This window comes from Panthera onca, chromosome A1 (assembly GCF_046562875.1).
Source record: "Panthera onca isolate mPanOnc1 chromosome A1, mPanOnc1 haplotype 2, whole genome shotgun sequence".
In the NCBI taxonomy this organism is placed as follows: domain Eukaryota; kingdom Metazoa; phylum Chordata; class Mammalia; order Carnivora; family Felidae; genus Panthera; species Panthera onca.
The window spans coordinates 40,348,266-40,363,252 of NC_138339.1; the positions used below are offsets into that span (position 1 = coordinate 40,348,266).

The 14,987-nt window shown below is 40.4% G+C and overlaps 1 protein-coding gene across 4 annotated transcripts in view; it reads right to left on the reverse strand.

The window, feature by feature from the left end:
• The window catches only part of ARL15 (ARF like GTPase 15), a 552,301-nt gene that overhangs the window by 150,050 nt on the left and 387,264 nt on the right, over positions 1-14,987 (reverse strand). The gene's annotated exons all lie outside the window — the stretch shown is intronic.

Sequence of the window (14,987 nt, forward strand, 5' to 3'; positions counted from 1 at the left end):
TGAAGTAGGAACAGTACCTTGTAAATATCAGTGAGTAAAATAATGCAGGATCTCTGTTTATGAAACTAATTACTGTTCATCTTGCCCTCTCTTCTAACTGGCTTGTCTTTAAACTTCCTAGTATTTTTTTTTTTCTGATATTCCTGGAGCAGATCCTAAAGAAACAAATGTTCTCTCTGAAGCCTCTAAAAGACTATCAAACAGTTTTCCTTCAAAAATGAACACCTTAAGTTTGGCAATAAACTTCAAGGTGAGGAAGCAGGTATTAACACAGAACTATAACACTGTTTAAAAAGAACATTCTAGGGGGTGCCTGGGTGGCTCAGTTGGTTAAGTGTCCGACTTCAGCTCAGGTCATGATCTCGCGGTTTGTGGGTTTGAGCCCCGCATCAGGCTCTGTGCTGACAGCTCAGAGTCTGGAGCCTGCATCGGATTCTGTGTCTCCCTCTCTCTAGGCCTCTCCCCCCCACTCTCTCTCTCCCTCTCTCTCTCTCTCTCTCTCAAAAATGAATAAACATTAAAAATATTTTTAAAAAGAACATTCTATTCCCATCATGTTCTTCTCTCTATAGAGTGTTTGGTTATTTACTAAACAGGGGCTCAACCCTCATTAATGAAATAGTAGCATACTTAAATTACAATGGCCCCGACAGACAGAAGTTGTAGGTCACCATCTAAAGCACAGTCTCTAAATCCCTATAATTGGATAATATATGAAGATGTCAGGAAACTGTAAAGAATACGCAGTGGCATTTTACCTCCCTCTCCCCTTATTTACTGGCTCCCTTAGTCCTATCCAAGACTGATTTTCAGAACCTCATACCTCATTTTTCCCTCTCAATTTTTAGCTTGGCTGGTTTACACAGATTGTTAATTAAGCAAGTATTTATTGAACCTTACTTTACACTAGGCATCATTCTAGCTGATGCAGACCAAAAAAAAAAAAAAAAAAAAAAAAAAAAAAATGGATACCCTTCTCGTGAGGAGCTTATATTCTCATGAGATGAGCTAAGAAAAAAACCAAACAAATGAATATGTGGTATGTGAAGAAGTGCTATGTAGGAAAAAAAAAAAAACTGGTAAAAAAGAGTGGTTGAGGGAAGGGGCATCAGAAAAGGCCTCTTTAATAAAGTGACAGCTGAAAAAATTCCTCAAGGATGTGGGGAAGTGAGCCATGGGGATATCTGGGCAGAGGGAATGGCAGGTATCAAAGCTCTGAGATGAGATTCTACTTATCAAGTTCAAGGACCAGGAGGAGGGCAGTGTGGCTGGAGTTGATGGAGCTAAAGGGGAAATGCTAGAGGATGAAGCCAAGGAAGTGGGAGAATCCAGATTATACAGTGGTTCTGCTTTTACCATGAAGAGCCATGGGCAGTTTTGGAGTTATCATCTGACGTCCATCTTTGAAAGCTTCCTCAGGTTACTGGAGAAAATAAAGTATGGGAGAGCAAGGGGGTAGGGGGGAGTGGGGGAGATCAGGGAGAAGGTCAGAGACCATTACCATTGCATGTGAGAAATGCTGGTGGGAGCAGTGGTGTTGATGAGATGTGACTGTGTTCTAAATACATTTGAAAAAACAATCTTAATAACACACTCCTTTACATCATCACAACACATTCCTTTTAAATCCAGTCCAAGAAGTTCTCAAGAAAAGTCTTGATAGAACTGTCATCTCCTAGCCACTCATACAATCCCTCTGCTCTTCCTTAATCTATACTTAAGTTGCTTTTTTTTTTTTTTTCACTTGTACAGAATAAAGATCACCATTGTCTCAGCCTAATGGAAACACAGGGATTATTAAGTTGGCCAAATGACCTAACATGGCTGTTTCCTAAGAAATGACAGTGGGGCAGCTTTAAAGGCTGATAGATCCATAAAACTTAGAGGAACTCTTTCTTGTTTGTTCAGGTGCTCCCTTCTGATAGCGTCTTCACTGTGAGGGGAAGCAACGTTGGATATAGGCTGTAAGATCAGTTCAAATGGATCTTGTGGGTCTTTAGGCATTTTTCAAATTTTGCATTCAACATAGTGTATGGACTTTAATTTCCAATTGACAACCTAATCCACTATATTTAGACGTTGGTGTGAACTCTTCGTTTACTTGATCACTTGGTTAGAAGATCACAATGTACTGGTATTGCAGCATTTATGCAAAAACACAGATACAAAAAACAAGATTCCATTTTCTCTGGATAAATGTAAAATATGAGAAAACATACAGAAGGTTCTAGAAAGATATATACCATAGTCTCAATATGGTATCTCTAGGGAGCGATGGTGGGAAGTAGCAAGTAGGGTAATTAAAGGAGACTTGGCTTTAGAGTAATGTCTCAAATACTTCTGAGAAGTATTGTCTCATTGTATGGTTAATTTTTTAAAAGATCCGTGTTAGTCATTTGGCACCTTCAGCATTACTAATTAGATGGTAGTTATTAATGTGTGGGAAAAAAAAGGTGCATGGAAACTTGATGCCTGTATTTCATATTCTACTTCTAACCAAAAATTGGAAGTAGTTAAAAAGTTCTTTTTCAAGCTCAAACTGTGCAAAGAAACATATTTCAATGCATGAAAAGAACACTGGCTATGCTCAGTTTGGACCTTTGGTAATGATGAACATGTATTTTCTTGGTAATCGATACCCTTTATCAGGTTCTATACTAGAAGCAAATCTGGCTAGAAGGCTGGGTTAACAGACACGTTGGGCCCAGGGTGAAAAAATGGGGGTGACAGAGGCTCCTGGCTGGCTCAGTCAGAACGTGTGACTCTTGATCTTGGGGTCATGAATTCAAGGGAAGCCTATGAGAAGAAATACCACGAGGGATATAAAATGGTCACCGAAGGATACAAATTGTAGCAGTAGCTAAAGGTAGAGAAATCTGGGACTTAAACAGTCATGGTTTCTAGAAGGCCACAGTTCCTAGGAGGTTGACTGTTATCTTCTTTTCTAATTCCCACGTTGTGCAGTCTCATTTCCTTAGCTCTTAACCCTTCACAGTAGAATCATTTTATAACTTCAAAAAGAAACCCATCCGACACGAAGCAGAGGATGTTAGGATGAAAAAAACAACGAAAACAACAAATTACAGCTGATAACAAAGCCTGCACAAGTCAGGGCATCGTGAGGATGTGGCACCTGGCATGTGCAGCTGACCTAGGCCTCGAAGGACTATGGGCTGCATACAAGTCAGTGAGTCTGTCGGGTGACAGGTTGATACTTCCGAGAAAACATGAAGAGAGTGCAGTCAGTTCTCGATGTGTTGCTCAACTGTGCTGGGAAACACATACCAAACTTGGAGGTGCCAACGAACTTCTTTACCCCATGCTTCCCCGGGTTCGTCGTGCCCACACTCTGCTGTCTTGACTGTGCGGCTTATAGGCCCACGTGGAACAGCACACCTGATACCCCCACAGGACAGGAAAACCAAGGCTCTCGGTGAGGTGCAGTTGTTCCTCCCAGGACGCTGGTAAGTGACAAGGCCACGGAGCCTGACTTCAGTTTCTTTTATGACTTTGACGGTTGTTAAGGAGCACTGATCCATATGACAGCCTCCCAGCTCAATAACGGGAACTCGGTTCCTGTCATGATGTTTCACCAGAAACCGCCTGAGTCAGGAGAACTCATTAGTTTGTCACCCAAAGGGTTTGCCTGCTACTTCTTGTTTTTATCTCAATTAATTTTGTGTCTGCCGGACTAACACAAATTACCACTTCTATGTCTTGCACTTTTGATATAAAAATAAAGCTAATTTGGGAGGTGTTTAAAGCTTTATTAATATTTATACAGCTATTAGCGGTGGCTATGAGGTTAGCGAGCTTCCTTTCAAAATTAGAAATTCTCCTTCCAATACAGTCTCTCAGCTGCAGCTCTCCCAACTCCGACCACATCATTTTTAACATTCTTCTTAGGGCGCAAAGCAGAATTTCACAGAAGGTCATAGGAAAGTTGGTTTTGGGTTTTCCCACCATTTATCTGGCCCATTCTGCTCAGTGAGTCAGACTCGCATAATACGTTTCTGTCTCTTGACTTGCTTCAGAAATCCGGAGGCCGTGCTTTCTCCCACAACACAGTGTATGGGTGCCGTGTAACAACCAGGCACTATTCTCCCCCATATGTGTCCCCTCCCTTCACCCTGAACTTAGAGTGGGCAAGTGAAGAAAGAAGTACAAGTATTCCAATCTGATACTGAAATACCGAGCAAGGGGTTATTCCTCAGCAGAAAGGATACAAGGGGCATGATCCAGACTGAACGTGGCCTATGACCCCACAGACTCACTCCCCTGACAGTTCCCAGACCTCCAGGACAAACTGACCAACCAAACCACTGCTTTTAGTATTTTAGGGCAACAGAGGAAAATTCTGCAGGAGATGTGACCATCTACTGGGAATACCAAGTCCTGACCAAGTATTCCAATGGGACAAATACAAATGATTGGACTGTGTTGAAAGAAAGGAGCTTTGAGGAAAAAGCCAGCACCACAGCAGTTCCGTAAGGGTATGAAGCTGTACAACAGTTTTCTTGAATTCTTATTCCAACTCTTCTACTTCCTAGATGTGTGATCTCAGGCATGCGATCTGGGCACTCTGTGTCTTAATTTCCTCATGTGGAAAGGGGATAATATTACTACTGCCCATGGAAGTTTCTGGAGTACCGAAGAGCTAACGGAAGCCAACATTTAGCATGGTGCCCGCACACATTCTGCGCTTCATAAATACCTGAATGGTAATGTTTGGATAAACTAAGTCAAACGTTAAACTGAATAGCAAGTAAGATACAACCCACATTCAAGTGACAGTACCTGTAAGATATTCCTACTGACAACTATAGAACTAAACAAAATTGAGAAGGGCTGTGTGAAATTTAGGAGTTTTAATAGTTTGGTGTCCCGCTTTAAAAAAAAAAAAAGGGGGGGGGGAGGGAGAGGGACTCCTGGGCGGCTCAGTTGGTTGAGCGTCGGATTTTGGCTCGGGTCATGATCTCATGACTTCTGAGTTCCAGCTCCGCATCGGGCTCTGTGCTGATAGCTCAGAGCCTGGAGCCTGCTTCGGATTCGGTCTCAGTCTCTCTCTGTCCCTCCCCTGATCATGCTCTGTCTCTGTCTGTCTCTCTCTCGAAGATAAACATTAAAAGCAAGAAAAAAAAAAGGAAATTTGAGGAACTATTTGATCTTTAAGGGAGACGTGGCTATTGTATTTAATAACAATTGATTTGTCAATAATGCACACGTATTAACCTGGCATCTTCCAAGTACTGCTCACGGCAGTGCTTTCCAATAAGGTAGCCATTATAGCTACACCTGGCTACTGAGAGCTTGAAATGTGGCGGGTCCACACTGGGTTGTGCTGTAAGTGCAAAAACACATTTCATATCACAGCACATGTCACCTTTCAAAGACTTAGAATATAAAACATCTCATTAATGATTTTTAATACTGATTACATGCAGAAATGATAATATTTGGAAATACTGACCTAACTAAAATGACAGTATTACAATTTCACCTGTTCTTTTTATTTATTTTAACATGGCTACTAGAAAAGTTAAGCTACTTCTATGACTCACACTTGTGGCCTGCATTTATTTTTGGACTGTGCTGGCTTAGAGCAAGAAGGAAAAGAAGCCACACTGTTCTTACTAATACTACTTTTAGCCATCAGTTACTGAGTACTTATTCTGCTAGATGTTTTAAAACATTATTGCTACGTGTTCCAATAGCTCTGTGTAATAGGCGGTTTCCTCTCTTTTTATAGATGAGAAGGTTTCACAGTGTATATTGCCTCAAATCACAAAGCTAGTAGTGTTTGCAGCAGGAATGAATCCACATCTGTCTGATTCCAAAGCCTGAGCTTTCTCCTGTAGCAGGGGACATGTGGAACTAGAGGCACGTGAGAGGAAAGGGGGGCCCCCTCCAGGAGCAAGGGGACCCTAGCCCTCCCTCAGAAGGACACCTTGCAGGATGTGTAAACACTCCAGTCTTATAAGGGCACAGACCTTAGAATTTATAGATAACTCGAGTCATTCTGGTTCCATTTTACCTATACCTAAGCCTCCATATGTTAACAGAAAAAGTAGGAAAAGAATTCACAAGCAACAGAACGCACACTTTAAAAGCAAAATTTAAAGTGGAACATATGCACAAAGATGTTATTTGCCATGTTATTCATAAAAAATTCAAAAGGGGGCTAATTAAAAAGTGATAATTTTGATACCTCGTTAACAGCAGAGAATGTTTAACTGTTATATGACATAAAAATCAGAATATGGCATTATGAACACACTCTATTACACATCCATGAAAGGACCTATATGTAAATGAAAAACTGACAGGAACAGTCTAATTGATCATAGCTTTGTGTCAGGACAGTTTTCAAATGGTGGAGAGGCAGTTTTAGCCACCGAAGACACGTGGCACCCCTGGGAGGGGTTTTCTGTTGTCAAAGCTCAGGGCGTGCTACAGGTATGCCTCTAGCCATCCTACAAGACAACCCCCACTAAGCAAGAATTCTCCAGCCACAATTATCAATTGTGCAGAGATTGTGGAACCCTGTATTAGGCAATGGGATTATAAATTTGTGTCTACTTTCCACATTTTTATAATGCTGTTGTTTTATAATTTTTTTCAAATGCAAGATATTACTGAAAAAATATCACAGAAACTAATCACAAACACAGCTGATTATGATAAATATGGGGGATGGGTACTGGATATTGGAATAGGGTCTATTAAACAGCTTCCTTTTTTGTTTTTAAAGTTTATTTTTTTCTGAGAGAGAGAAAGAGAGAGCAAGTGAGAGAGCAAGAGCGTGTGCAAAAGAGGGGAGGGGCAGAGAGAGAGGGAGAACAGAATTCCAAGCAATTCCCTGATGTGGGGCTTGAACCCACAAACTGGGAGATCATGACCCCAGCCGAGATCAAAAGTAGTATGCTTAACCAACTGAGCCACCCAGGTACCTGTGAACAGCTTCCTTTTAAATATTTAGATTTCCTGAAAACTACAACAAAAAAGAATAGATGTAAATTACTTATAGATTAAAATTTGGCCATGTTTGCTCAATCACTACTTGCAGTCAGAATGATTGATTTAACATCTAACAGGAAATTGGCATCCCTTCCACTGTTGGGATAGCATTTGCTAAACATCAAAATATTTTTCTCACTCCTCTGAGGAAGTCATGTTTCATGAATGTTATTATTACTAAGATTTGACAATATATGCTATTTAGACTGCATTTCAGGAAGAGAGGAGAAGAGAGAGTCTTCCCGGCAATTTTCTCCAGTATTTGCATCATTGTGACAAAAAAATAGAAGCATAAAACTTACACTTGTGTAGCACCTGCTTAAAAACTATGCATTATTTGTGAACTAAACTACTTGTACTAACAGATGATCTGATGAAAGATTTCACAAAACTAGGTATATACATTTCGCTTGCAGGCGTGAGAGTTCGTCTGCAAGCTGTTTATATACTCACCTTCTTAGTTCATTTACATCAAAATGGAGACTTTAAAATAAACAGGTACAAAGCTACTACCTATTTAAATATACTTATTGATACAACAGGAAGGTCTCATCAGTGTATCAAGTGTTTATCCTACAGCATCTGACCAGAAAAAATGCAGGTGGTTTTGTGTGTGTGTGTGTGTGTGTGTGTGTGTGTGTGTTTACTTAATATTCAGAGCAATGGACAATTCGGTTATTTTCCTTGAGCAAGAACCGTGGCCTTTGTCATCTGCAGCAAATTGCACTTTGTCTGCCATATGGTAGGAGGCAATCAATACTACGTGAATAAATGAACATTTATAAAATCACTCTCTGTGCTAGCCAGGGTTGTGACAAATCTCCTGACAAGAAGTCTTGCATACTTCAGTTCCTTTTCTCAACTTTTACTCATACATTCATTCACTCACCAAAACTTATTACCCACCTCTAAGCTCTTAGAACACGTGGCACAGGCCACCTCTGTAAAACTTCATCATTTGCTTGTAATGTTTATGTATCTACCTCTTCCACTAAAATGTCAGCATTTCAAGGGCCAAGACCATGTCTTGACACTGTTTCCTGATTCTATCTTCAATGTGGGCCTCGTGGAGAAGGAGATGATGGCTCAGAGAACTCGCCTACTGTCACATGGCTAAAAAAGGGGTAGAGTTAGGGCCTGAACCAAGGACATCTCCAACTATCTTCTTTCCATTTTATCAAATTGCAGAGAAAACAAGAGTGGAGGTAGAGTATGGGAAATGTATGAAGTGAAACAAAACAAGAAGTTTTAGATGTTGGGCAGCTAGAGGGAAGATGCAACCAGTGGGTTCGATTCCACCGACGCTGAGAAACAGAAAATTACAAGTCAATAAATCAGTACGGACAATTCCACACACCTCCAAAATAGTCTCCAGAAGTCAATTTGCCCAACAATTATGGAAGATCAGCCATGACCATGTGGGCGATTCTAAGGGAAATTCTTGAGGAAACAGACTATGTCTTTTGTCTGGTTCTGTGTGTCTAATTTGTAAGCTGCTAGAAGAATGAACGACTGACTATATGACATTGGTCCCAGTTCTACAGAGTGACTTCAACAGGGAGGCCAGGTGAGATAAATCCTGTAAGAGACATCAAATTGTCAGACAGGGGCATTAGCCTAAACAGACAGGAGATCCTGAGGTATACTGATCTTAATCGCAATTTCCCAAGTATAAAAAATAGAAATACTTATCAGGATCAGGCCATTTCATTGTTATGACATCCTGGACAGGCTCTTTTTAAGGTTGATATGTTAATATTGGTACTTTTGGAGACAGTAATTACGGAAACGGGTCCTGGAGCCACACACCCTGGTTTCTAGCTAGGCTTTGCCACTTCCTAGCTCTGTGACTTTAGGCGACTTACCACCCTCATCTGTCAAGTCAGACCAGTAATGGTGCTCACCTCGTCTGGTTGTTAGAAATGTGAGCCAAGTAAGGCTGTTAGAACAGCACCATGTACAGGCTTGATATATATTTGCTGTAATTACTACTGCTGTTGTCACTGTTATTTCCAAAATGTTGTATTAATACATAATTTTTTTAACGTTTATTTTTGGAGAGAGGGTGTATGCGCCAGCGGGGGAGGGGCAGAGGGAAACGGAGACAGAGTGCCCCACGTGGGCTCTGGGCTGACAGCAGAGACCCCGACATGGGGCTCGAACCCCACAAAACATGAGATCATGTCAGATGCTAAACTGACGGAGCCACCAGGTGCCTCAATAGTTAATACATAATTTTTATTATTTTTTTAAACTCTTTAACATTTTATTTATTTTTGAGACAGGGAGAGACAGAGCATGAACAGGGGAGGGTCAGAGAGAGGGAGACACAGAATCTGAAACAGGCTCCAGGCTCTGAGCTGTCAGCACAGAGCCCGACGCGGGGCTGGAACTCACGAACCGTGAGATCACGACCTGAGCTGAAGTCGGCCGCTTAACTGACTGAGCCACCCAGGCGCCCCGATACATAATTTTTAAAAGAATTATGGGCCTCTGAAATAACATGACATTCACAAAATTACTGCAAGTAAAAAAAAAAAAGTTAAGTTCTTTGAATTTGGATGAATCTAGTAATTTGGGAAATGTTTATTAATTCAAAATAAGGAAAAGTCAAAAATAGATGGTGGTGGTACTAGCGATAACAATGCTAATTCTCCACCTAAAAATTAGTTGTATGATTGTATATGTATACGTAAGTTAAAACATATGACTATCTTTATACACACACACACACATACACACCCCAATGTTTTAATCATAAAAAATGGTCGGCAGCTCGTAGAAGAGAACTTGAACATTTCAAAATTGCGAAGAAGAACTGCCAATCATGCCCCAAAGATTCCAAATTGACAGGTGAGCTCAAGCAGGGTACATTAACAGTTACAGTTTAGTCCAAATCAGATTTGTTTTTTTTTTCAAACGCATACTCTGTTTTCAAAACCAGACCCAAGCTGCAGCATTCAGACTGGGAAACCTGGAATTCTTGTAGGCCTCTGTGCTTTTCTGGTGCACTTGTGTTCAGAACCTCCTGCTAAACTCTAGAGGAGTGGAAGGGGAAAGTGGGGGAAAGTGGTAGCTGGTTAGAAAATAAGAGCTACACATTGGCTACGATAATGATAAAGAAGAGACCTCCCTCCAAGAATGCCACCGATGCTTCTCATCTTTGTCGGGACATCTGTGCCGACGCGGAGCCAGTTTTCACCCGAGTCTTGTAGGTTGCAGGACACCTCTCTTAAAATCATACTGCGGGCGGGATGGGTTGGTTACGAGCAGCCCAGGCACCAGTCACGACGGTTCCCCATCATCAGTGCTACCATCTGTGCTCTGAGTTCCCTCCACACACGGGCTTCAACAGATTTTGCACTGGCCAAGGTCACTGAGCAGCCAGCCTCCACAGACGGGGACAGTGTGAAAAACCTAATTGCAGCTGTGGACAAACACAAACAAGGACACACATGGTTGACAAAACCCCTGTCTAGACAGGCTAGTGGCTCAGTGTCACTGAGTACAAAGAACAAGGACAGGGTTTCAAGGTAACTATCTCTCAGGAATAGTGCCATCATTCAGGCAACGCGATCATCACGTAGTCTAAATTTCTCCACACTGATACTTAACGATCGGTTTAAAAAATGGCAAAAGAGCAGTAATGCTCCCTACCATATATATTCTCCAGAAAATTTTTCTCTATAAAATTTCTCTAGAAATTAATTTCTTTCTTCAACAAAAAAAAATATGGCTTGGCAATCAAGACAGCTGCTCCCTAACTCAGGTGGAAAGTCCCAAATGTCGCCAGCACATAGCACAAAAGATACCGAGTTAGTGAAAGAAATAAAATGTCCTCTTTTGACGTATTTATTTCATCCCGAATCAAGATTTCTTTTTCCCACTTCTTTTTGAACAGGAATTGCTTCGTTAGAGATGTTACTCATTGTTCATTGCTTTGACAACATTTAATTAGGTACCTATACCTTCCATTCCACTCTAAGAAACTCAGCAAAATGGGATCATACTGACGCCGGGATCCTAGATTCTTCGCCCTTGAAATACATAGGGCCCCAGAGAATTTGGACTGTCAATGTCTTTTCTAGATACTCAACATGTCTGGTCACTTAGGTTTAAAGCCAAACTGGATGCGCATTACTTTTTGAGAAGTTGTTAAATTCAAAATAAGTTATCAAGCTAGTGCTATTTCAAAAGATTGTTGATAAAAAAGAACATTTAACTGTAACCATACTGAACAGACAGTTGATTATAGAAAGACATGTCAGTGCACATATGGCAGCCGGGTAAATTATGCACATCTGGATTACTTTTGGCAAGAAACATAGCTAAGTGTCTAAAGCCAAGTTTAGCAATCTGTCACTAACAATATGTACATTTATTTTAAAATGTCAAGGGCTCAAAGTCATATTTTCTATTTCTTCATAAACTTTCCAGCTCTTCATAAGACAGCAAACAGGTGACAAAATGCATTGCCTAAACTGCCAAAGGCTGTATAAATAAGGGGTAATTTTGAACTTCTCACCACATATACAAGACGACTCCAACTCTGAAGCCAACTTCTGTGTTGTGTGATGTACTAAATCCAAAGCTCGAGAAAGAGTGTTATTAACATTTCACTTCAGAGGATGGCTGAAAAATGCTTTCATATAAAACTATGGGCAACTCCTACGTGGAGTCAACAATGTAACATCCTGGGCAAAGCAAACGGGACTAGTCTGATGGTGTCAGTATAAGTATATGTAAGTAGATGAAAGGAAAAGACCAATGCCTCTGTGATCCTCTCAGATTAAATTTCCTTTCTCCTCCTGCCAATTACTGACATCATTTAAACCCTAAAGAAATGTTTCCCACCTTCCAGCCCCCTTGATTAAAAGAAAAGCCAAGAGACATGAAAGTGGCTCAAACTGGCAGTAACAAGAAACCTTACGATGGGATGTGTGAGTATCAGCCAGCTGGGCGTGCTGCAGCACCTGCAAGCACAAAACTCATCTGGACTCCCGTGCCCCTTGCTGGCTACTCTAGCATTCCAGCTCTGCACAGCTTCAGTGGCAACACCAAGATATAACATGGAGACCGGCGGGGCCCCGTCATTCCAGGTGTTGCCTTCCAGTCTCATTTGCGCTGGTAACAGAAAAAAAACCAGAGTGGAACTATTTTATGCATGGGGTGATAATCAATATTCGCACGCTGTGGCAGCCTCTCTTCCAGCTAATTTGGCAATTTTACTGTTGATTAGGATCTTTACTATATGCCAGATCTAGATCATAACATTCTCAATGGCATCGAGAAAAAAATCCTGTGTCTGTAAAGTATACAGATATTGGTAATCAAACACCAGGTAAATTGCTTAAAACCTGAGCCTCACCTACAGAATGAGGATGATGATGGCACCTACCCCACTGTGTGGCTGCGAAATGTCTGCGGAAGATCATTATTATCCTTTTCCCCTGCTTAATGGCATGGGTGGGGAATAATACAGTTCATCAACTCCAGATTGCCAGTAAAATGTCGTAAATTCAAGAGAAAGCTTAAAAACAACTGAGAAGAAGGGGAGAATAATAAAGAAGGATCAAAATAGGAGATGGAATTCTGTTAACTTTTAATTTGTGTTTACTTTTATAAAGTTTGATGCCTAAGAGCACTGAAATCAGGACTGGGTGATTGATTCGGTTGAGCACCTGACTCTCGATTTCATCTCGCGTCATGGTCTCATGGGTTGAGCGCAGAGCCTGCTTGGGATTCTCTCTCTCCCTCTTTCAAAACAAACAAACAAACAAACAAACAAACAAACTTTAAAAAAAAAGAATGCTGAATTCTAGGTGAGTTTAAATGTCCCTCCTCAAATGGGTGGATAGGACATATTGCTATGTTGTGAAGGCACAAATTTCTACCATGCACAAATTCAAAGGGATTTTAATTTAATGGCATTAGAGGTACAGAGTAAAATATATTCATTTTCTTCTTGTGATCGTCTCTATTTGAATATATAGTTTTATTTTAAAATTATACCTAGTACAATACTACTCAAATAAAAGGTATGTGTAAGCAGATAAAAGTAAAAAGAATTTTAAATTTAATGAGTCCATCTGTATATATTCACCATCTGATGTCTCAATAGTAGCAATCCTCATAAAGTGTCGTTTTTAGTCTCTTATTATTTACATCCCAGGGTATTATGTCTTCATAGGACACAAAGGTCTGGAAATATAAATTAAGTGCAACAGATAAGTGGAGCTTTAAGTACCAGAAGACTCCAAGATCTACCAAGCTGAAGAGAAACCTAGAAAAACCCACTGCAGGCCTCACAGAATGATTCTCAGCACTGAATTCGGAAGGACAAGTAAAGCCATGGCTTACCATACTACCTTTTTGCTTTAAATGAGTTCAAGTCTTCTGGCCTAGAGAAGCTCTTAATTCAGATGGTAAAAATCAATGCTCATGGTCTTTGCCAAATTAGGGAGAATAAATATAGGAAATACTTCCAACCCTAGGATTCTGTTATTGTCCCTAGCCAGACAAGGAACTTGAGGAAACTAATGTGTTCTTCTGCAAGCAGACACGAAGCTAATTTTAATACTGTTTTTTTTTTTTTTTTTAAGTATAGTAGGCATACAATGTTACATTCAAGGTGTACAACAAAGTGATCCCACAAATGTATACACTATGATATGTTCATCAAAAGTAGAGCTACCATCTATCACCATATAATGCTATTATAATACCATTGACTATATTCCCTATGCTGTACCATAACTAGAAGCCTGTACCTCCCCCTCTCCTGCAACCATTTTGTCCATCCTCCCACCATCCCTCCCCTCTGGCAATCCTCAGTTTATTCTTTGTATTTGAGTCTGTTTTTGCTTTTTATTTGTTCAGATTCCACATGTAACTGAAATCACATTATTTGTCTGACTTATCTCACTCATAATACCCTTTAGGTCCATCCATGTTCACAAATGGCTAGATCTCAGGGTGCCTGGGTGGCTCAGTCAGTTAAGCGGCGGACTTCGGCTCAGGTCATGATCTCACGGTCCATGAGTTCGAGCCCCGCGTCGGGCTCTGTGCTGACAGCTCAGAGCCTGGAGCCTGTTTCGGATTCTGTGTCTCCCTCTCTCTGACCCTCCCCTGTTCATGCTCTGTCTCCCTCTGTCTCAAAAATAAATAAATGTAAAAAAAAAAAAAAAATTAAAAAAAAAAACAAATGGCAAGATCTCATGCTTTTTTTTTTTAAGACTAATATTCCATTGTGTACACACACACACACACACACACACACACACACACACACCCCTCATCTGCTTTATCCATTCATCTATCAAGGGACACCAGGGTTGCTTCCATAACTTGGCTAGTGTAAATAATGCTGCAGTAAACATAGGGGGTCAATATATCTCTTCAAATCTAATACTATTTTTTTTCTTGATTCTTCTCTAGTGGTCATTTAAGATCTTATTCACAAGACAGCCAAAATGAAAAAGAAAAAAACCAGAAGTTAGAACAGTGTTTGTGTTAAACATATATATATTTACTTTTAAATAAACTACAATATATTGTATGTGGGGCCTTAAAGCCATAATTATTTAGCCTTGTATTTAACTAAGCTTAATGTCAGCTAAAAACTTCAGTACCATATACAATGTGGTAAAACGAAGAGTGTGATGCTAGGTATGAGAAAGAGATCTGGAATCAGATTTGCATTTCTACACTGTGCAGTTTGACTTTTAATATATTAGCTTTCTGATATCTACCAGCAATTATGTATCCTGGTAAGTGTGCGTATCACTTGCACACAGACCACTTTGTGGGTATGAGGATTAAATGAACATCTCACACAGTCCCTGGCAGACACTCAACTGCAAAGTAAGAAATCAGGGTGGTAGAGATGTGGCAAAAGTTATTGATGCATATCATTAAATATATTAAACGTTTGTGATAAATTCCTTGAAACAATGACAATATACACAAAC